Consider the following 25,601-nt stretch of genomic DNA (forward strand, 5'->3'; position numbering starts at 1 on the left):
GTCTCGAAAATGTGCTGTAAAAGCAATGTCTCGACTCGAATTTTGTGAGAAAAATTCTGTCTCGACTCGTCTCGTGCGCACCCCTAATATTGATTATACAAAATTACAATATTGAACTTATAATTTACGAGTGTTAAACAATAGAATCAAAGCATTTCTTCCTATTTTCTGTTTCTTAACTTCATAAGGAACTTTTATGTAGTTATAGCCATAGGATTAACATATGAAGAAATACTAGAATTTTGTTTCTGAAATAATTGATAAATTTACCAAGGTTTCGTTTCGCTTTCTTGTTACATTTTAAACAATGGGATGGGATATTTGTTTAAAACCCCATCCCACTCTACGAACTCGATCTATGTTCCCTGCACTTTACTTTACTTTACTTTACTTACTTACACACACACACACACTATGTACATACCTTCACAACATTAAACGTGACAATATAACTCATTTGTCCTCAACAAATCTACGCGGGGCAGTTTATTCTTGAGGATGAGTTCTTTTTGGGTTATTATTTAGTACGTAACTAATTTTGGGATTGTTCTGTACCTAGGTATATAGCTGCTAATAGACAACAATGAGTAAGATTAATAAAGTTTTCTTGTGATATTTAATTTTGATAGTCACACCCTGGTACAGTGTTTCTTCTTTTTCTGGCAATTTCTTTGACTTAAAATGTCACTAACTGGATGGTGACACTTTAAGACATTGTTACTTTCATTCGAAATACGGTAAATAGTGCAACAAGTAGATCCGATAGTATATTACTGTATCCAACGATAACTTAACGGGAAGAACCAAAAATTCAAACAAGCATTTGCTTTTGTTAAATTACCACATTCTAGGGCTCGACTATTAACATCCATTTACTGCAGCCTCTATATCATGATACCAATACATAATCTCCAACAGGTGCCTACTACCCTACCCGCCTTAACCAAAATTTTTCTCTACGCGTACTACCTTTACACGTCAGCATTTTTTTAAAAATGGCCTACAGCAGTCGCTTACAAATGGGCAATGTGTGACGTAGGTGCACGGTTTTACAATATGAGAAAAGCAGAGAGGAAAGGAGGGGAAGGGATTACGTAAGAATGTCATGTTACCCATAAGCTCCTTTCTCTTTTCGTGTAGATTTCTAAGAATGGAAGCAGCAAATTTTAACGTCATAGAACATTCAAACAGAGCTGTAACTTTCTGAGAAGACAACCACTAATATTTGGGCGTCCCTAAACTTTAAAGTCTTAACGAACATTTTTATTGGCACTTCTAGGGACCCAAGTTGGCGATTTTACTGAAAAAGGTTTAGGTAGTGTTTTATGTTAGGGAAATAAATCCCACCGTAATTCTAGAATAATTCCCCCAAATACTGAAGATATAGGTGACGAATATGGTTTCCCTCTTAGACCTTTAGATCCTTTCCCGAAACCGAGAAAACTGGCAGAAGCAATGGTCTTACAATACATTTATGCTTCATCTTAGGAAACATATTTTGTTCAAATGATGGGGCAGCAGCAGCTCTTTATATTATTTTCAGTTCTTTTGGAAATGGTTTTATCGGCCCCTATTAGTAGACACGTTACTGAAATGGGCCTAGATTACATTTTCTTTTCATTTGTTTGTGTGTGGTTTATAAGGTGAACCTAATCCATGTTTTGTTATTACATTTATGTTTATATTGTATCATGTGGAGTAAAGAAAGTTTTTATCTTGAAGTGGACCCTTTCAAACGACGGTGAGCTTAAATCGGAAAGACATTTCCACCCTGACCTCCCACAAGTGACGGGACTGGTTGCAAATGACCTGGGCAAACATTTGCGATGTTGACAGAATACAGCAAAATGTCCGAAACAAAAATAACGTCAACGGTTTAAAATAGGGTAAGCTCAATAGCCAAACTACTCACACTCCCTCTACGGCGAACATTTGATGAATTGTTGAGGAAAAGTTGGCATATAGTCTTAATACTAACTAAAGTAGTTCCCATCGAACTCCAGCGAAGAGAGAGGAAATAGTATTTTTATTTTGACATTTTTAACAAATCCTTTATTATATACACATACTCAGGAGGAGGGTTCGGAACCCCCCTCACAAAATCCGTCTTAGACTTTTCTGTAAATTTAGTCTAACTTCAGGAGTAATTTTACAAATTGTATGATGATTTTTTCTCATATTGAATTTGGACCCAAAACTACCAATATAAAGCTCTACCTTTCCCAAATACTCTGGATAGTAAAGCGAAAGGATTTTACCAAGTAATGCAGCACATGCCTAGAATATTTCTTCAATATCCCTGCACAATGAGATTCCGTAAGATCATGGGTAAACATGCATGAACTGTGAAGTCAATACACTCGTCAAAATATGCCAATTCTTTCACAATAAGATACCGAAGGCTTTGATATCTTGAAGAAAAAAAAGTCTACGGAATATAATTGCTTGTTTCTCGTTAGTTGTATATCTTGCGTGGGACTATGTGTGAGATAAATAATGAAAGGTTTGTCTAGTGCCAGGCTGTGAATGGAATACGGATTATGACTAATGGTGTTTAATACAACAGGCACTGCGTTCCAAAGCACGGTTCAGCACGTTTGGTTCCTTGTTAATCAACTTAAGACAACACATAAAGCATGAAGACCTGAGTACTAAATAGACATGCAATCAATTGTGTTACATTCCTACTATAACAAGAAAAAACAAATTCAAAATATTCGTTTTACATATTATAAAATACAGTGCAAAATGGATAGTGTTTCCAGGGACGTACGCAGAAGATGGGCCCTTGGGGGGGGGGGAGGAGAGTTCGGACTCACTCTCCGAAAACCCGATTTTTATATTTTTCTAATTTTAATGGTGATTTTACAGTTTTTTATATAAGTTATTCTCAGATTTAATCTGGACTCCAGCCAAAAAACTTTGGACCCCTCCCGAAATAAATTCTTGCGTAATACATGGATGCGGGGGGAAATCCAATAATCGTGTTTAGTTTCTTCTACATTTGCAAGAAGCAAGTACAAATGCACATGTATAAGGATGCAGGGTGGCTCAGTGGCAGAATGTTCACGACTGGTGATGTGACGCGCACTCTGTTCAACCACAGACCTCATTGTTTTGTGGTGAATAACATCGTTTCCATGGGTTATCTCCAAGTGCTCCCACATTCTCATTCCACCAATAATTATCTATCGCTTTCAGCCTGCAGGGTGTACATAATCGGATATAAAATTTTATTCTTATTTTGTTAGGCTGTACACTATCCATTCATATTTCATTGAATCCCCATTCTAAGAGCTATACCATTCTTCTGGCTCAAAATGCAGTTTCCCTTCTTCTTCACAGAAACCCAGACTAGACCGGGCAAGGTACAGTAAAAACACACACAAGTCTGACATTAGCAGCAATATTCTTAGATTAATATTTAAAGTAATTTTAAATAAATATCCAACTTTTTTTTATTTTGCAGAAATATATTTGAAGATTTTCTCTTAGGCCGTATCGAGAGATCAACTTGCAAAAATTCTCAAGTTAATTAATTGAGAATTTTGATTTGATTTTGAGTCTAGCGTCCCTGTCAGCAGTGAGGCTATATGAAACGTGGTCCTACAGCTTAACGTGGGATCCGTACCACATGAGCACCCGCCGGGAATCGAATCCGGGTTGCATTGTATATTGGACACTCTGTATAAGTTTCTATAAAGTAGTGATTCTTTGTAGTACTGAAGACTGTTGCTCCTACTGGATGCACTGACTGTATCAATTATAACTAATTATTAAACACTTCACGATTTCACGATACAATCTACGGGACTTCGCGAGTACGAGTCCATCGAACAGTACATACACCAACGGTAGGTGTGTGCAAGGAACCTGACCAGAACAGTACTACGTAGGACAGTCCAGCAGTTTTTTGGTTATAAAGAATTTAAATACATGGTATTAATAATAATAATAATAATAATAATAATAATAATAATAATAATAATAATAATAAATAGCAAAGGAAATAATTACCAAAAGGCAAAAAATAGTAGCGGTACTGTCATAATCCATAAACAGTAATCTTCATTATGCTTAATATTCGTACGTAGCCTATTTTTAAATTTATTCCCCCTGATGAGCAGTGGAGGATATAGCCCGTGCCGGGGGCCTAGGCCTTCAGTTTTTCAGTAGCAAAAATAATTTAAGTTATTACGTATATATTTCTGAAAGTGTGTGGTCAACTCACGATATATATCTATCGTAGTCTTTTTTGAGTCTTTCTCCATCTTAGTTTTAGACAATTTTGAAACTTTCAACTTTTCGATTACGTACTTAGGGAAGGTTCTAGAACATAGGTCCTCCATATAGGTTAGTAGCTAAGTTGGTTCCTTTCCGTACCAAAGTTTAATATTTAATTCACATAGTATTGCCGAGCGAGCGTTAGCGAGTGAAGGCGGGTTAGAGCCCCGCACTGCGCGTTGTTTTCTGTCTTTATTACAGCTAAATGGGAAGGGGAAAATGTGTTCTAGAACCTTGCCACGTACTATCTTTCTTTCTTCCGCAAACTAATATGAACAAATATCTAAGTCATGCGGTTATACTGTCTTTTAGTTAGCATCTAAGTTCTTCACTAATTTCACTTACATTTTTTTAAACAAAATTAGTGGACAAATTAAAGAACAATCTAGGTTATTAAGGAAGTAATTAGAAAGTGAGCTAGGTATAGGACTCTTAGATTTTCAAAGTGGAAAACCGGGACTTGCTATGAAGATTTACGTATTGTCATAGTTACGCACTTGCTTTCTGTTGAAGTCAGTGACAGAGAGTATATTATATCTATTAGTTCATTATCAATGACTAATAAATGCGATATTGTTTTAAATATGGCATGAATATTATTAACTTATGTTTTGGAGGAAAACCGAGACATTTCGAGTTTTGAAAAATTTTAAGTGGAGTGGAAGTCAGATGATGTAAACAGGGCCTTAGCCAGTGCTCTGAAAGAGACTAGTAACTGTTTCCGAAACTTTTCTTATTGACTAGAAATTTGGATGCGCAGTTTATGGCATTAGAATTTTTGGGCACTCAAATTCACACTGTTATTGAAACCAATCATTAATTTAGGTAATATTTTACGTGTTGCCGTAATGAAATACAGATTCCTATGAGAGCAGTTACGTCAAGCAGTACCGGATCTGGTTCAAAAGAACCAGACCAGGATGACTCGTTTGTACTCATGAGATGGTGTTGGGATTATGGCGTCTTCCCAGCGTTGTGAGGTCACCTGGGGAGCTATCTCTAGAACGGCAGCACGAACAGCAGGCAGCTGATACGCTGACTATGAGTTTCGCTTTAATATCATTTTGCAGGTACTATCTAGCTCACTTTATAAATTATTTCGTGACGGGGATATATAGCCTCGTTGCTGACGTCCCCATTAAAACCCAATATACATATATATATATATATATATATATATATATATATATATATATATATATATATATATATATATATTGTGAGTTCAGCGGAAAACCTTAATAGCAGCCTGAGTTGCTAACATTGCCTGAACATGACTTACCATACCACAATCTTGATACTAAATTTATGAACTGTTCTTATCTATCGGAAGTATTTCTGCTACAGTATTACTGGCAGGTAACATGCCGTAAATTAGGTGCTTCCATACAGTACGATCCTGCAGTAATCCCTTTATTTTGTGGTATAGTCCATTAGTTATTTCTTTTTTCTCTCCTTCTATTACCTTCTACTCAGGCGCGCACTCAGAACTTGTTGGGAGGGGTTCAGGCTTTGGGGGGGAAGGGGGTCCAATACTACAGGCCACTACGCCCATGTATTATTCTGCCCGAAAAGACTATAAGTGATTGTAAAATACTTCCACCTATATTTTCAGGGAAAAAAGGATAGAACTAGATTTAAGATAAAGAGTAGATAGATCAAGTGTAAGACCAAATTTTAATGCTACATAAATTGTTTCCCTGTTGCAAAAGCATAGGTTTATTTAAAAAATGTACAAATGCACGTTGAGTTTGGGAGTTTTAAGGAAGGGGTTTGGACCCGGTAGACCCTTCCGTGGGTGCGCTCCTCCTTCTACTATACTCCTAGTAGTGCTGAAGTAATACCTTTCGTCCACATTTCTTAAGAGGCTTTATCACTGCGAAATTAAAACACCACTAATTTTACAGTAGTTATGTGATATCTTCAAATAGATAAAAGGTAATCAAAACGTGGAACAAGATCTTCCTGTCCTAGGCAATACTATTTCGCATGAGGTACCTTGATCACGAGTTACCTAGTAGCCTTCCGTTTGCAGCCATTTAGAAACACGAAAATAAATGTCGATTTCCTAAATGGCTGGAAATCTAAAGCATATAAGTCAGTCGTAATAACGGTATCTCATGTAAAATAAAATTTTGTCTAGGATCTCTTGTTCCACTTTTCGGTAAATAATTGTCCCATAATTATTATAAATGTAGTGGTATTTTAATTTTGGCTGCGATGGGGCCTCTTGTGGTTCATTCCCGTTTGGCGTACGGACTTTCCAGCAATATATATCGTTATCCCAATCTCATCTTAGGTGTAGGCCAAACGGGTATTCCCATTTGGCCTACACTCACTCGATGAGGGATATTTAGTGTATTTTTTTAATACAAATATTTATGAACAAGTTTATTTCTCAACGTCAGCAACAGCTCTGACGTGATTGACTGTGCCACTAGTAGTTCCAAAGGTTACCATTTCAAAACGTTCTTTTTTTTTTTTTTTTTTTTTATGGGCTCACAGAACAATTTAAAAAGGGGAGTGACTAGCTATTCAAGATCAGTTTCTCGAATTTTACAAGGCCGGTCGGTACTCCCGTGATTCTGAGAGATGAACCACTATACCCTCTAACTGCCCTCCTAGGAAACTTTCTTAATGTAATTTTCCAGCCTTGGTGGTGGCTGGAAATAACTTTTTTTTTTTTTTTTTTGCCTGAGTGAAGAAATACTTGTAATATTGCAAGTAGAGTAAAACTGAGGCCAGAGAGAAGGCTTAGGATAGCATGAATGCTGGCTATTCATTTCAGTTTTGAATACTTGATTCATGTCCAGAGTGGTGGACGAGTATCGAACCAAAGGTAGCAGAGGTGTAGTAAACGGAGTGAGTTCTCTCACTCGTTCTTCCTGTTTGAATGAATTGAGTACGAGTTTCTCATAATGAAGCGATATAGAGCTGTTTTGCTTTGACAGTATTTAAGGCGGCTCTGGAGTAAAGGCCGGAATACCTCGAATAGGAGCTAATTACCTTCCAAATCTGAATATCTTTAAACTTAGTTTAGATAAATTATTAATTTTTATACCAAATTTCTCATAATGAAGGAAGCAGTTTTATGGGGTTGATAAGCCGGCATAAGTCTTCAGTCAAGGTATAACGTTTGGCTGACATTTAGTATCTTCCCCAATCTTGCACACATAAGATTTACAGTGTATTACTTACTTTACAAAATATAGCTGAGTTATGGACAGCTAGCGAAGAGAGTTAGAAGCCCCCAGGGCCCTTGTACTTCTACCTTTATCACAATTTAGACAAAAACAAGGTACTCGCTCCTGGAACCATGAAACGAGTTGGAGAGATACTAAATGCCATCATAGCGTTTAAAGTGAACATGGTGATAGTAGGCAAGGACGGGATTTGAACGTTGCTGAATCACATTTTAAAAATATTATGGGTCCTACGCACTCAATTTACCTGAATCGTAACCTAAAAGAAACGTTAAAAAAAAAAAAAGTTGAGAAACTTAGAAATACTGCAGAGAAGCCAAACTTACTACAACATTTATTAATTAGTATGACAATTTTAGACAAATGGATTACTACGCAGCGTTAAAATTCTGGAATTTTCTTTTCTGTAAAACCAAGTTAATTGGTTTAATTCATTATTCCCTAGACTGATTAATTTATATAGATATAACCTGATTGAAAAATGGCATGACTGCATTTAGTATATTAATATTCTCTTTATCTTTGTATTGCGTTTCCACCTCAAAAACTCAAAAGTTCCCTCAAACACTAAATATCCCTCGTCGAATGAGCGTAGGCGAAACGGGAATACTCGTTTTACTTACAGATGAATTTGAGATAATGATAGAAGTTGTTAGAAGGTCTGTAGGCGAAACGGGAAGACACTCTCCTAAGTTCTGTTGTACTTATATATATGCACCGTCAGTGTGGGTTAGAAGAAGGCCAGGATCTAAACTCTCTGCGACCATCTCCGGTTCCCCTGAGCATTTTGGATAATACGTTCAAAAAGGTAAGCAGTCAAGAAATTCTTATAACTTATCTCATTCAAAGCAAAAAGAAAGATGATTTGATTGTGGGGAGAAATTAAGAACACAATTCAAAATATTTTCAGACCAGTGGCATGCGCAGAAGTCCATCAAGAGAGATGGCGTTTCAAGGCCCAAAGTTCATATAGCTTCAAATACTATATAGTACGATGTTTATTTTTGCAAATAATCTTGCTCAAGGGCGGTTAAAATTCCACTACCCCTTGCGTACGTCACTGTTTCTTCCAGAGAAGCCAACACCAAGAGATTGTTTTTAACTTGAGGGCTCATATTAATTCACTATCAAATTAAACTATGCAAAATTGTTAAATTTATTTCAATGTTTGCTTTCTGTGTAGCCCATAAAGAAAAGATTTTATAATAGCATTTGGGTAGTTATAAACTGAACTTAAGACGAAATCAAGTTAGTCCCCCCCCCCCAAAAAAAAAAAACTTTTTCGCTTATATTACTGTTTGGCTACGGCGCTACGGGCCTGAATGTGGTTCGATTCCCAGTTGGAACTCGTGGTTTGGATCCCACGATAAGCTTAGAGGTTTACATCTCATAGTACTGAAAATGAACGCTAAAGTACATACAAATCAATCAACTTGTCACCCTTCCAACACCACTGGCATGTTCCTCACCCGAAGTCAACAAAGTAAATGACACGAACAAAAAATATCTTCGTATGTTTCTCTACCACACAAACAAGGTCTAACTTTCGCTTGGATTTTTTTTAAAATGATATACCGCAAACAACCCGCATAAACATAACTGTTCCATTGAATAAACACGGTGCACACAAGATGTGAACGCCCTCGGGGCAGAAGCAACACGTTACCTTCAACACACTGGAAAAGATCTTCATGTATAACACTCGCTACTTTTATTTAAGAAAAAAAAAAAAAGTGCATTTACCTACCTTTATCATATGTTGTCCCTGTATTTAACCTATTTTGAACACACTTCAGTGGATAAGAAACGAAAATATTCATTCAGAAACAATTCACTAATGGTAAAGAATTTTCCTCGGTTGGCACTCACTGTAAAACACTAAACACAACACCTGATTGCAACACACTGAAACAAATCACTGCCTGACGCTGATGTTATTGTTATTCTTGCTATCAAAACACATTAGCGACACATTTGTCACCGTCATAGCAACACAGAGCACGTTATGCTCTTTTCGGAGATATGATGCTAATGCTCTAAGAAACTAAATCACACTCGGAAATCACTAAAATAAAAAACAAAATGCTTTGTCAATCTGGCCGGTCACGTACTTTTTTAAGATTCCCCAGCTGCTAACAGTTCCATCAAGAAGTTCTTCCAACTTGGCAGAGGAGAGAGGGCGCCACGTGATTTTTCTCCGAGCCAATCGTAACGAACAGAGCGAAGACGGATTATTATTGTGTGAGTTTCTGCTGGAGTTTCAACCTTAGCGCTTGGAGCATTAAGAGTCATTCAGGAGGTCAAGTAGAAACAACATTGCAAGTATAGCCAGCTATAGTATTCACGAGCCAAACTCCAGAGATTAAAGTGCAATGTACTTACTACATCGTTACATAAGTTACTACAAAATTGTTCAATGGATGTTTGTTTTCTGAATGAATGATCGTATGATAAAAAAAAAAAAAGATACACTGCAAATTTAATATTCTACACATGAATAAATAATATTAAAGGAGCCTACCATCGTTCGTGGTTTATGTAATGCAAAAGGAAGACAATTTCTATAAATTTTTAAAATGATATATATACAGGGGTAAAAGTGAGGGTGAACGCGGGAAGACATCGTTACCTACTTCCAACAAAATATCTATCGCGTCCCCCATTTCCTAAAAAGTTACAATGGGCAAAGACAGGTACGGGGAACGGCGTGACGTCATGCGTCCTCTTACCTTTTCAGATCCACTTTTACCGCTGGATATATCTATACTGCTACTTTTAATGGCTCCAAACTTTGGGATGGGTTTTATTTACAAATATAAAATAAGAAAGTTTCCTCTTCTGCCCCCTGGATCTGTCCCTATATATATATATATATATATATATATATATATATATATATATATATATATATATATATATACACTAGTATAACATTCTAGTTTATGGATTTATTTGCTTCAACTGTTCTGGGCTTAAATTATAAGTAAAAAGACATTAAGATCAAATAATAAAGAAACTAGATCTACCTGTTTGATAACAATAAGAGTTGAGTTGAATTGATTTTGAGTTTAACGTCCCGTTCAGCAGCGAGGCTATATGAGACGTGGACCTACTGATCTGCCGTGTCGTGACAAAACGCTGTAACTTTGGCGGAGAAGTTTTGCGAAAATGAGCCGTAAAGTTTTCATTCGAAAATGTGATCTGTATCGTGTAGAACCAGTGTATCTTGACTTTGGAAACATGTGGTTACATGTAATGTTACGTAAATGCATGTTGTGTGATTAAATTTGGTGAAAATTGATTGGTTGACCATTATTGCCTAGTTACACTGGTTCTACACGATACAGATCACATTTTCGAACGAAAACTTTACGGCTCATTTTCGCAAAACTTCTCCGCTTAAGTTACAGCGTTTTGTCACGACACGGCAGTGATTAACGTGGAATCCGAACCACATGAGCTCCCGCCGGGAATCGAACCCGGGTCTCCCACGCCATAGGCGCCTATGCTAACCACTTAGCCACGAAGGAGCTCGATAATAATAAGAAATGATATAAAAAATGAGATGGGACTGTATACCTACTTTTGGGCCACCCTATTAATATATATATATATATAGTATCAATCGATAAGAAACTAGATCTCCCTGTTTGATAACAATAAGAAATGACATAAAATATGGGATAGTACTGTATACCTACTTTTGGGCCACCCTATATATATATAGTATCAATCGATAATCAACTAGATCCATCTGTTTGATAACAATAACAAATGACATAAAATACGGGACGGGACTGTATACCTACTTTTGGGCCACCCTATATATATATAGTATCAATCGATAAGAAACTAGATCTATCTGTTTGATTACAATAAGAAATTATATAAAATATGGGATGAGACTGTATACCTACTTTTGGGCCACCATATATATATATATATATATATATATATATATATATATATATATATATATATATATATATATATATATATATATATATATATATATATATATATATATATATATAGTATCAATCGATAAGAAACTAGATCTAGCTGATAACAATAAGAAATTATATAAAATACGGGACGGGACTGTATACCTACTTTTGGGCCACCCTAGATATGTAGTATCAATCGATAGATCTAATTCAGTTGAACAAAATGATACAGGTAAGTGTATCATCATGCATGCTTTTCGAAAAACAAACCTTTTTCTAAATCTAGAAATTGATGCTGTACGATGACTACGTTATCTATTAAGATAAAGCTGATACGGAAGTGCTATATACTAATCAAGCTTTCTATTATGTCATTTAGCAAGACGACAATATGCAGCATGGTCAACAAGACGTAGCACAATTTTAATAACTAACTTTGGAACTTTTTTTTGTTTAGCTGTAATATTGCACAAAGAATCGATAGATCATGTCAAGCTGAACATAATGATATGCATGAGTGCAAATTCTCATGCGTATTTTTCGAGAAAATCGAGGAAAGCGAATTTTTATAGCGTTAAGCAGTATATCATTCCTTGTCAATCTCATGAAGTTGATAGTTTTTATTGCAATGGAATGGAACTCTGGTTATTTATTTCTTTATATATTATATCGATTGTTGCTTCATTTCTTCTAATAGTGACATGCATACTTCTAATAGTGACTTACTTAGTCCTATCAGTGACGCAGCTGCTCTTAACAGTGAGACAATACTGCTATCAGTGACGCACATAACCTAACAGTGACACTCAAAATACTTGTAACACTGTCAAAGTCTGAGGATCATAAAGAGACTGGTGGACAATCTTATTTGCAAATGACCGTCCCAGTTCGAACGCTCTTAGTCTCGCATCCTCGACAACTTCCCTTAGCACAGAAAGTTCCAGCTTGTTCAGGCTGTGCAAAAGATAATGTAACGTTCATCACACAAGAAAAATACAGGGTGCGGCACGTAAAACCGGCCCGTCGTAATATTCTGGTATATTGTGTTTTTGGCAACACTTAAATAATCTACCTTCCTAGCAAGAGATGGCTTGTCGAGGTCGGGTCGACTTACGTGACCTGCAGTAGTCACGTGCAGCCGCAGCCAGTGAAACTTGTCGAAACCAGTTGAATAAAAGGCCTCGTTGTGTTAAGCCGGGTGAGTGTCAGTGTGTGATAATGCCGTATTCGATACCCGAGCGCGTTGCCATTGTTGAAGGGTTCATTCTCACTGGATCTTTTTTGAAAACAAAGAATTTGTTTCGGGAGAAATTTCCAGGACGTTCTGTGCCAGCAAAAAGCACCATTCAGGAATTGATTGAAAAATGGCGGCGTACAGGATCGGTTCAAAATGCTCCCAGGAACAGACGACCATCTGTCTGCACACCTGAATTAAAGATGCAGGTGGAGGAGATAATGACAAGAAGTCCTCGAAAGTCAACCAGGAGATTGAGTCAACAGGTTCATGCGAGTGAGAGAAGTTGCAGACGTGTTTTAAGGGGACTGAAGTTAAAGCCGTACCGGATAAGTGTTGTGCAAGAATTGAAGGAGCGTGACCTGCAGAAGAGGGTGCATTTCTGTTCATGGCTGTTGAGCAATGTTGCCAGTGGTTTCTTGGATCCACTAATGCTCATCATGAGTGACGAGGCGTGGTTCCACCTGTCTGGGTACGTAAATTCCCAAAACAACCGGTATTGGTCGACAGAAAATCCACACGCAATCCACCAGGTACCCTTGCATGATGAGAAGATTGGTGTTTGGTGTGCCATTTCCGCCACACGCGTTATTGGCCCCATATTCTTTGAGACGACAGTGAACAGTGACGTGTATATGGGAATCCTGGAGGAGTTTTATACACACTTGACCGAAGAGGAGCGTCAGTTATGTTACTTTCAGCAGGGCGGTACAACATGCCACACATCAGCTGCATCATTGTCCCTTGTGCATGAGATGTTTACACCAGAGAGGACAATCAGCAAAGGTTTGTGGCTTCCTCGGTCACCAGACTTATCCACGTGTGATTTTTACTTATGGGGACTGTTAAAGGGAAGAGTATACGAAACAAATCCACACACAATTGAAGAACTCAAGACCAGGATCCAGGATGTCACCAATAGCATTACAACACACGAACTGACAAGAGTATATATGAATCTCCTCAATCGTGCTCACATGTGTGTTGAAGTGGGCGGAGGACACTTTCAGCACCTGCTGTGAAGGTGAGTAGTCATATTCAATCCATTACATTTCATTTATGTGTTGTAGTTAATCATATTCAATACATTACATTTCATTTTACGTGTTCACTTTACGGGCCGGTTTTACGTGCCGCACCCTGTATTTATTTTCCTTATTTCAGTTCGTAGTTTAACAAGGAAAGTGTAATATGGACTTTTCCTTGGTAAGTTTATTGTAAGATGTTTACAGGAAATTGTATTTTCTATTAGGATTAAGAGAGGATTAGGGGCGCCTCCACGCGGGGGTCAACCAGGTCCGAATACACCCTCTCCTTTAATTTCATAATTCATCATACGTTTGTAGGTAGTTTCTTTATAAACTATACCCGTTTAATAGAGAAACGATTAATGTAGTATAAAGATTAAATCTTACACTTCGTCTGTACTCTTTCTTTTCTAGCCCTCCCCTCTGATCTACTAGCAAGCACGTGTGCCTTTGATACACGTGGTTCCGGGATCAATTCCCGGTAGCAGTGTTTCTTTTAGAAACAACGTTCTGGCGGGGGCACACTTAGTATTCCGTGGGCCACTGCTGATACTATTCTATTTATTATTATATTATAGACGCATTATTTTGGTCTCCTCCAGGGGGCACTCTTAGAGCTCCGGGGGAACAGTGGCCCCCAAAAAACAGGCCTGGAAGAAAAACTGGCCGGGAGGAGCACATACATTTAATTTCACAATCAACCATCTTCATTTATCACCTGTCTTCTTAGGCTAAAGTGACGTTAAATTAAACACAACCTAGTTCTATATATTTTTTTTCTGAAAATATAGATGACAATGCTTAACAATTACTTACCGTCTTTTTGGGTATAGAATAAAACCAGCTCTATACTACATAGAGGTAGTGTCTTGTAGTATTGGATCCCCCCCCCCTCCCAAATTGTGGACTAATCTCAATAAACATTTCTGGGCGCACGTCTGTAAAGGATAAATATTAAAATTAATTTCCTTACAGAAACAGCATATGACACACATGACATCTACAAATCTGAATGTTGATTTTCGATTGAATGCAATTCTCTGAGGTTTAGAAATACTTGTAAATTGAATGTAAGTACGTAACTTCCATGATAAATTCACTTCTAAAAGCAGACACATGTAATATTTGATGTGCCTAGATGGTGCTTTAAATTTCTGGGAATGACAAAAAAGACATTACAGGAAAAAAAAGAACCAGCTTCTACAGTGTATACATGCATACAATACTATAATATGCAAAACCTCGATATATACATTATTTCTCTATAATGATGCTTTTTGCAGAGGGAAGTGGTTCTAAATTTAGGAGTATCGCTGTAAATTTGTGGAGATACTTCCTATTTCACAGGACACCAAGTTTGATTTCAAGCACTCGCCTGCAGAACACCACCAAGAAGGCACTACAGCGCTTCATGGATCTACTTCCAATGCTACTCACAGCGTCCCTGTCTCAAAACATCAAGCGGCACATCTACAAGATGTCCATTAGACCGATACTACTATACGGGCACAATGCCTGGCAGCATACGTATAGAACACATCTACGTCCACTGCAGGTGTTGCAAAACAAGGTGATTAGGACCATAACCGGCCACTCCAGGGACACGCGAGTAGCACAACTGCACGAAGACCTGGACCTCCCGTTGCTTGAGGAAGTTAGACTACATCAATCCACCAAATTCTGGAGAAAGAAAGAACTCTCAACCAACCCCACAATAAGAGCAATAGGAAATGCAAACCCGCGAAGAAGACTTCACAGAATGCCACGACCCCCGTGAGAGAATCGTAAACCAACAAACCAGCCACAGGGAAAAACACAGGAGGGCGCGACAGTAGCGACTCCACCACCACATATACGTCAGAAAACAAAGCCAAGGAAGACACAAAAGAAATGGAAGGCAGGGGCAATAGCCCGACACTTCAACAAATCAAAACCCGCGAAGACAAGACTGAGACTGAGACTGAGATTTCAAGCGTGCATAATATATTTTCAAATCATTTATCGAAGTAAAATATTTTAATACCATTAAATATATTACTTGTAAATGCAAGCTGTCCTTAATTTACAGCTACTGAGTTGCGCCGTCTCTTGCGAAGCATTGCTTTAAATAATTTGGAGCATTCGCATGGAACCTTTGATCTCGTGTAAGCGTCTCGAGCAACTTGCAGTACCCACCACTCCTGAATAAGCATGTCTAAACTTTCATACGGGGACACTGCAGTGGTTGCCACAGCGCAAGGTTGTTAATGTATCTTTTGTGGGAAAAAAAGAAAAAAACAACAAATGTTTGGTTCTGTCAACAACTTTCCCACCTTTACTTCTCTCCTTAGTGGTTGAATAATAATAATAATAATAATAATAATAATAATAATAATAATAATAATAATAATAATAATAATAATCCAACTTAGTAGGATTACAGGTCAGGGACGAAAAATACATAATTGTTTATCGCTTAAAAATTACCGTATTTTACGCCATAAACTGGAGTTCTCGACTGTCCTTGATTTTAATTTTAGCGTTCCGTTCAGCAGCGACGCTATATGAGACGTGAACCTACAATTTAAGGTGGGATCTGAACCACATGAGCTCCCGCCAAGAATTGAACCCGGGTCTTGCACTTGACTGTCCTAAAACAACAAAAGACAATGGTGGAATGAAGAAAGTGGAAGGAAGCGGGAGAACCTCGAGAAAACCCACGCACACGGCAGTAAAGTAGATACCAAAATATAACTTAAAATAATGAAAATGAACATTTGCTCAAATAATCTAGAAGCATATCTGATCGTTGTTTGTAGAGAATATCTTTTAAAGGAATAAATATAATAATGTAATAACAGTTTTTTTTTATTTACTAGTCATACTGAGGAATGCCTTCGAGTCTCATCCTAAACGAAGGAAAAATTCCAACCTTCAACTCTTTAGATTTGGGACACGTAACATTTGTCCAGCATCGCAAGGCAGTGGGTAAATATTTCCATTATGAGCTAACGTAAATGAACTCTACATTAGAAAGCTAGGAATAGTTATGATCAGAACCCATGCGCTGACCACACATCATCCAACTAAAATTCTGGCCTCCCATACCCTTAAATGTCTTGCAAAGTCAGAAGTTTGATATCACTATTTGTGTGTGTGTGTTTTTAAAGAAAATCCCACCAGTCAGAAGTGACACTAGAAAATAACCATAAAGTGACAAGGAAGGGGCAAGATACAAAAATCGTAGGGAAAACATACAATGGACAACTAAAGCAAAACTTAAATGTTTAAGTTTACGCTCTTTCGTGTGTGTTCAAAATAATGAATGATCCGTCTAAACTGAATGATAGTGTGGGGGAAATAGAGTAATAATGATAGGGAAAATAAAAGAACTGCAAAGAGAACCTATGGTTAAGATATTATCCAAATGTGAATATTTTGAATATTCGGCAACAGAGAGAAAAGCAGTTTACAACTAACGTACAGTGTGACTCCTTCAGAATAATAGAATCACATTGATACAACATGATTTTCCCCCAATTAACATTGAAACCGGAAGTGGTAGCAAATTTCTACTACTTCCGGTTTAAATATAATCCATATCAACGATCCCCACTCCTAACTTTTGATCCGCTATGTGCTGGTCAAAATTGGTAGTGATCCATCGAGTTGTTTTTGAGATTTTTTTCTCCCGTACACAAACGGACAGACGAGATGAATATATATAAAGCATAAAAGAATTATGGTAAATCAAATCTCTTAATAATAATATACATAAATAAACTACCCAAATGAGGAGATAGCACGATGCCAGAACAGGGTATAACAGGCTACCTCATAATTATCCATTATTAATGGTAGGTTGTTTACCTCAACTTCTTACACTTTCTTATTAGGTGTAATATTATTTTGTTGGTAGCAACACTGTTTCCCAGCGCAGTGCATAGCAGACGTTGACATGACAGGACAGTGAAGGGCACCTAAGAAAGTTTGTAGGTCAGGGAGAGAAAAGAGAGGAGACCTTGAAATAAACGAAATTTCTTTGTTTTCTAAAAATGCCTTTTGATTGACACACTAGAACTAATGAACACTATTTCCTTTCGTTCTATTCGATGCAAATTATGAATTTTGAGATCAGTAGCTATTAGCTTCACTATTTTGCAAAATAACTTCTTTATGGCCTTGTTTCTTATAACGGAAAATATCCCATTTGTTATTACATCGGTGGCGTACTGAGGAACGTTTAAGGGGCTTGATGTTACCAAAGCTTAGAGATAATACAGTACTTAATAAACTAAATTTCAGTGGTTGAAAAGAACATTTTGTTGTTAGGCTTCACTTATTCAACACATTGATTCTGGCTGTGCTACTCTTAGGATCTTTAAAAACAAGAAAATAAATAATGACACAACTGTCAAACAAGCAGACCCAACCAGCTGGCTTGTGGCACTCATTGCTTTCAGGAAGTTCGCGTATTCCTTGCGTTAAAGCTAGGTTTCGGAGTTCGCAACTTTTTTCACTCAAGTAATTCCCCATTTGACCTCACGATGCTGGAGGTGACCACTTTGACCTAACCTCACTCAACCTTACGCTCACAAACTCATTTCGACCTCACGCTCACCTCACCGGTCTGACCTCACGCTCACTCAACCTCACGCTAGCAAACTCATTTCGACCTCACGCTCACCTCACCGCTCTGACCTCACGCTCACTTCGTGAGGTTGAGGTCGAGTGAGCGTGAGTTCCGAACTCGTGAGGGCCGATTTCGTGAGTTTGGGCACAGCTCTTCCCGCTAGCCTATTGGTTAGCACGCGCACATTTGGTGCGCAGGGTTCGTGCGATATTTCAATGTATCGATCGATAGTTTGAAATGTCGGGATTTTTCGATAGTTTTCAGTATTTTGATAGTTTTCTATGTTCTCTTGTTTTCAATATCAAGGTATACTGACACAACTTTCTCAACATAACGAAAACTATTCATATAACACGACCTAGACTCTCAATACTTCAAAGTTCTCTGTTCCACAGGATTGCTACCTAATACAACCAAATATGACATACACACGTCGACTTATCAGGATCATCCAAGTGGGATTTACAATATTGTAATATTAGTTCGTACGCCTGTACGACTTTTGCTTCACATGCGAACTATTAAATGCAAGTGAATTATTGAATTCCGTCTCGTGGAATCGATAGCTGAAATCATTATATGAACAAAAACACCAGAGGTGCAAAAAGCGCAGCCAAGTTCGTCAGCCCCAAAAAGTGTTGAGATGAGGATGGATGAGCCAAGTTCCTTGGCCACTGCATCTGAAACGAACACTGGAACTTGGCACGAAGTGTCAAGGAAAATGATGTTAGGGAGCCTTAAAGATAGTAGTGGTGGGTTTGAAGCCACCACCAGCCTTAGGGCTGAAATGTCCCGACCGTGAAACTAGTAACATCTTAGTGTATTCGAATATGTTAGTCACCTCGCGTCAAGTTCCAGTGTTCGTTTCAGATACAGTGGTCAAGGAACTTGGCTCATCCATCCTCATCTCAACACTTTTTGGGGCTGACGAACTTGGCTGCGCTTTTTGCACCTCTGGTGTTTTTGTTCAGATTTCATTTCTTTTTGTAGTTCACCATGTCAATGTCGTATATTGGGATTCTCAATTGTGACATATTGCTGGATTTAAATTTAAAATTGTACATTTTTAAAGGAGTCATAATGTGTCACATGCAACATTAGTTCCCAAGGGCTCTCCTACCGGTAATCGTACCCAAGACCCTATGCAACAAAGACGCACATGCTAGCTACTAGAACAGCGGGGAGGATTTATTATATTTAATATATGTCAGAGAGTTATGTCCAAACGAGATTCTAATTCATTTACCCGAACTACAAAATCACGATCGCTAATATCTCATTTTTCATTACCTAAATACGAAGAATATCAACAGGGCCGAAAACCCTTGATGCTGAATCCTCGCTGCTACATTACTAGAAATGGCTGGTGTTTCAATATACTTAGTTAGTTGTTCTCTACCTTTCCACATTGCGAAATTACGGAGTTCGTTACATGACGCGCATTTTGTGCAGTTTCATACTGCCTCGGGTTTTCTTTCCAATGATATACACCTTTCAAATAGCTTGTAATCTTAATTATATTTGCCACCAACATATCCTAATTGTATATAAAACTACATGAACTGACATAAATTAAAGGGATGCTTCCGGTTGACGTGGAAAGTAGAAATGATGAAGGGGAATGAAGAATTTCCCCCATGTTATTTAAATGGATCTTTTTGGACCTATAATCTCATGTTTTAGGAGCTTGGAATTGGAATAAAAAATTGAAATTCTGTATGCTTGTACGTTGTTGTTAGTATTACCTAAGTAAGTCAGTAAAAATAAACAATTCCAACTTTCTTAGAGAGGTTTTATGGGGAACTGAAAAATCTTTCCCATGGTGTTTATATGGGGCACCTTTTACACCCCAAAATTATAGGGCACTTCCTGTAGGGCTACAATGATTAAATTTGACATGATTGTAGCTTTTCGAAACTAACCCACCGAAAAATTGTCAAAAGTGAATATTTTTAATTTTTAGGGAGTCTAAAGGGGAGATGAAGAAATTCCCCATGCTATTTAAAGGGGCCTTTTTTTTTTACTTATAATCTCATATTTTAGGTACTTGAAATTGGAATACAAACGTGAAATTCGGTATGCTTGTACGTTTTCGTTAGTATTACCTAAGTAAGTCAGTAAAAATAAAAATTTCCAAATGTAGAGTGGTTTTATGGGGAACAGAAAAACCTTTTCCATGTTATTTATATTGGACGTCTTCTACATCCCAAAATGTTTAGGCACTTCCGGCAGGATTAGAATGATGAAATTTGGCACGATTGTAGCCTCCCGGGACTAACCTACAGGAAAATTGCTAAAAGTGAATATTTTAAATTTTTATGGAGTCTAAAGGGAGATGAAGAAATCACCATGTTATTTAAATAGGCGTTTTCCTGGAATACAAAATCTTATCTTTCAGATAGCTGAAATAGGAAAAGAAACTTGAAATTCGGGAATTGTGAGCTTAAGAAATGTGAGGAAGTAGGTCGAGCAAAGGCGGGGGTGTGAGGGCGAACCCCCAGGTAGAGATGCAAAAAAGCCGGCTTTTTTGAATCGATGGTTTTTTTCACATAAAAAGCCGGCTTTTTTGGGAAAAAAACGAGAATTTTGGAAATTTTGGCTTTTTTCAACTTCATGATTTTTCTATCTAAATAGCTTTCTTATAGTATATTCTATAATTAGATAAAAATTCCATGACCTGAATGTGATATTTCGCTCTGAAATTCACCATCAAGATGGATGGAGCACATGTTTTACGAATTAAAGCTAACATGAAGAATGTAGTATTTGAGGGTAATTTTAGAGGCTATTTAACTTTATTTTAACTTTTGAGTTATCGACATCTTTTTTCTTCTCTAGTTTGTCATCCGTGTTTCATTTCTAAGAGCTTTTAGTACTCTAGCTTCTAGCGCAAAAGTTAAACTTGCCCGTTTTTCTATTTATCCGTCAAAGCGTACGTTTTTCAATATATCCGTCAAACCGTACTTCCACATTTCTGTTATACTGTAGCTGTGAAGTTATTTAGCAATAATTTTCCGGACACAACCTTGAATACCAATTTATACAAATAATCAGTAGCGGATTTAGAAAAGTACTTTAGGAGGGTTTTTTCTGATTGTTTCGTTTCCTAAAAAGTCCTAATTTTATTTGGGAAGTGCTTGAAGTTTATGAGTACAGGCATAACTAATATTTCGTTTCGTTTATATGTTTAGCAATAATCTTCCGGATACAACTTTAAAAATCATTTTATACTGAGAATCAGTGGCGGATTTAGAAAAGTATTTTGGGAAGGGTTTCTTACTAATGTTTAGTTTTTTTAAACATTCGTAATTTTTATTTGACGGGAGCTTAAAGTTTATGAGTAACGGCATAAATAATAGATATTTCGTTTGTTGCAGACATTCCGTAACTTTGGGGAACGGGCTTCAGTCCGAAAGACCGCTTCCCTAACCTTCGCAAAACCGTCACTGCTGGTAATTAGTAATAATAACGATTTAAAAACAATAAAAAAGGAAGTCGCCCAACTCACAGTACACGCACTATTTCTACATTCACAGATGGAATGAAGAAAAGCTTTGTCAGAATGGTCGAATGCTGGTTGAATCCCGGACTTCCCGATAGAAGCGCAAAAGCTAATCACTAAGTCATGTTTGTTGTGCAGTTGTATTTAGTTTAACTTAAATATATTCCGTAGTCTTTTTTTTCGGGGGGGGGGGAGTTCCGTAATGATATGTTGAATCCCTCTTGTTAAAAATTCAGAAAACTTGAGGATTGGGTAAACTGTGATGGTGGTTCTATAAAACTTAACTGTAGAATTTCAAGAATATACAGAACCAAAAGCTCTAGATGTGCAGCCTTTAAGTGTATCATATAAATCTAAGTATTTCTCTTATGTTTTACTAGCAGCGTTCACCCCGCTTCGCTGCGGTCACCCCGGAACGCAATAAACTTTGTTACTTAGATAATTTTTACTTTTTCGCTTTCAAGTGATATGATAAAAACCATAGTAGATTGCAGTAAATGTTAACATTATATCGCCTGTCATTTATGTTAACCCGCCCCGCTTCGCTGCGGTCACCCCGGAACGCAATAAACTTTGTTACTTAGATAATTTTTACTTTTTCGCTTTGAAATTGCAGTAAATGTTAACATTATAGCGCCTGTCATTTATGTTAACCCGCCGAGTCACACGGTCATGCGGGTTGCATATAAATACGTTTATTTTTACCTATGATGAACTAATAACAAAGGATTTGTACGTATGGACACCTGAATGGTCAATTATCTCAAGACACTGGTAATTGAAAATTAAAGTGATATGATAAAAACCATCTAGGGTCCAAATCCTAACAACCCCCCAAAAATGAAAGAAATTGGTTCAGCCGTATTAGCGTGATGAGCGGACAAAGGATTTTGTACGTTCTCTTTTATATATATAGATTTTAATTTTATTTTGTTTCAAAAAGAGGGTATGGAATATTTTGAAGTAAAAATACTACATACTATTTTGCTAGTTATTTGTGTATTCTTTAAAAAGAAGTGTTTACTTTTAGGGTTGGCTGATTTACACCAACTTTTTTTTTAATAACTGGTTTAAACCACAAAAATAAAAAGAATGAAAAATGCGAATCGTGTGAACTTTATGGTGACGTTTCCAGATATCAAACCACCCAAGTTTATAGTTTTATTTCCCTTTCACCTTTTAATCAAGGTGTCCCATGTTCAATTCTCGGTCGAACCACAATCCTTTTTTCATGCGTAACCCAAGTAGCGGTTCGGATGTCAGTTTAAGCGAAAGTCTTCTCCTTGATAACCTCGGTATTTCGTAAGGATGTTAAGCCTAAATATACGAAACAAACCAAATTGTATATTTCTACATGCCTAAATGCGTGTTGTTTTATAAAGAAGCCAATATTGCTTAAATATATTGATAGAAATTGGCAAAATTTATCGATTGCCTACGTAGCTTCCAACATTAGCTTGGATTGGACTTTCAATGATATCTACGTACCGGTACTAAATTTGTAATTTAATACCTCAGTTTTAGCGTACTGATTATGGTACGTTGACCTTTAAATTTTACATGCAAAGCAATAACAGGATTTTCCCGTTATTGTCTTACATTTCAAGTAATGACGGGATTTTCCCAATGGCTAGGGCGGGAGATTCTCAACTTAAGAAATTTACTGACCGCACTTCTTTAAGCTTATGGGAGTTCTTCCGGCACAACCCCGCTGTTGCATAATAACATCAAGGCGAAACAAACTTAGGCTATTTCTGTGAATATGTAATATAAATACATAAAGCAAAAAATCTAAGTCAAAAAAGCCTGGTTTAAACCAAAAAAGCCTGGTTTAAACATCCCCCAAAAAACGGGTTTTTGGCATATTCAAAAACAACCACGGTTCTTGCCAACTCTGCTTACTTTTGTATATAGGAGGTTAAAAAATTCTTATTATATACATTGGTTAATCCTGTGGAATTCATAATGTAAATATGTTGAAGAAAAATTGTTTGAAATATTTTTTCGAAATTCATAGTTTATTTTCGATGTTTTATATTATTATCAGCATCAACCACTAATTAAATGATTTTTTGTGTTATAGAGAAGCGATACAAAGTCTGTTTTATCAATTTAAAGCAGTATTTTGAAAAAAGCCCAAAATTTCCGAAGCAAAAAAGCAAAGCAGAAAAAACCGAGTTTTTTTCCAAAAAAGCCGGTTTTTTTCCGAGCCCTTGCATCTCTACCCCCAGGAGGGCAAATTCAGGAAATATGGAGAGCAAAGGCACGAAATTCACTGTTGATGAAAAGGCTGGTACGAAAGAGATTCGCACACTGTTCACAGATAGAGACACGAAGCATCAAGAACATTTTTACATAACGACTGTGGTAACCATAATATAACTCATAGTACCAATAAATTTACTAAATCTGTTACATTTTGTTGCTAGTCTCACATAAATTCGAACAATTGTATTTCTCATTTCTTCGAAAACTTCATTAATTTCAAGTATTCTCACCTCAACATTATCTTACTTATCAAATTAATTTCAATATCTATTTAATAATCCAACACATAGGCCACGACTTTTAGCCTAAGCTTACAACTCCTTTCTCAGGCGCATCAAATTTGACATTTTTACCTTAGGTTCTCCAACATCTTATTGAAACCTGACGATCATCTCTACAGTACTTAACAATTATTAATCTAAACCACTGGCCAAAGAGAAGGCGTAACCTTCTACGGCCCGCCCATAGACAGATGGGAATGAAAGTCAGTTAAAAAAAAATAATACCAATGACTGCAATAAAGGAAAAGTCTTCACCGAGAAAAGAAAAAAAATTTGGTTTTCCTTGTCAGGGTTTCCAACCACGAACTTTACGGCAGAATGTAAGTGTCTTAGCCCACGTTTTTAAAAGATAACTGATTCACAGAACCTGCCTCATTAACTTGCTTAACTACTTATTACTAGCTTTCACTTATTTTACTCGCACACTGAGAAAAAATGTATGTGGCGTACGTGAAAACGTTGTTACATGTGTAAATCCTAACATGTACTAAACGTATAACTGAAAAAGTATATTTTAAACATACTTTCCGTATAAGTGTTCCGAATAAACGTACTTTCCGCACGAACAAAAGAACTTCTGAAGAAGTTTCTGGACTTAACATGTACTAAACGAATAACTGAAAAAGTATATTTTAAATATACTTTCCGTATAAGTGTTCCGAATTAACGTACTTTCCGCACGAACGAAAGAACTGTATGGAGGCGGTCATGATCTCACGGCCGTATGTAACTGATAGCTGAATGTACGGAAGACTGTTAGATGTCAGACATCCTGCAACAACATTGTGTAACATCTAAGCGGGAAACAGGGCAGTAAGTATGTAGCATATGGATAACGTATGTTAAGTATTGATTTCTGTAGTAAACATAAGGATCCCGTATATTTGTACACTATATCGCGGTCCGGATAACGGATTTTCCTTAGTGACCTTAGCTCGTTTTTCTATTAACCTAGAACGACAGGGACACGAACACAGAAACGTCGAGGAAAGTTAAGATTCCAAAGCCTCTTCCACCGGGAATCGAACCCAGGACTCCACACACCAAAGGCGCACGTTGTAGCCAATAGACCAGCGAGGAGGGCACCAACTCGATCACTCGGACGACAACAGTGTGTTCAATAACGGAATCGTTCCCGATTTCTGATTGTAAGGACATTTTTTTTTTGGCCAATGAAAAATTTTTCATAGCAAATTCCTCAAATTTCATTCTCAAGCCGTTATAGGGTACTTTCATGGAGAG

General features: G+C 37.2%; 1 protein-coding gene across 1 annotated transcript in view; it reads right to left on the reverse strand.

Annotated features, from left to right (window-relative positions):
* Positions 1 to 9,626, reverse strand: part of spri (Src homology 2 domain-containing protein sprint) — a 946,527-nt gene extending 936,901 nt beyond the window's left edge. Inside the window, exon 1 of the mRNA XM_081771977.1 lies at positions 9,235 to 9,626. The gene's annotated coding sequence lies outside the window, so the exon portion shown is untranslated. The remainder of the gene's footprint in view (positions 1 to 9,234) is intronic.
* Between the last annotated feature and the right edge of the window lie 15,975 nt (positions 9,627 to 25,601).

The sequence above is a fragment of the Thermobia domestica genome, chromosome 9, assembly GCF_964235325.1.
Source record: "Thermobia domestica chromosome 9, izTheDome1.hap1.1, whole genome shotgun sequence".
NCBI classification, from domain to species: domain Eukaryota; kingdom Metazoa; phylum Arthropoda; class Insecta; order Zygentoma; family Lepismatidae; genus Thermobia; species Thermobia domestica.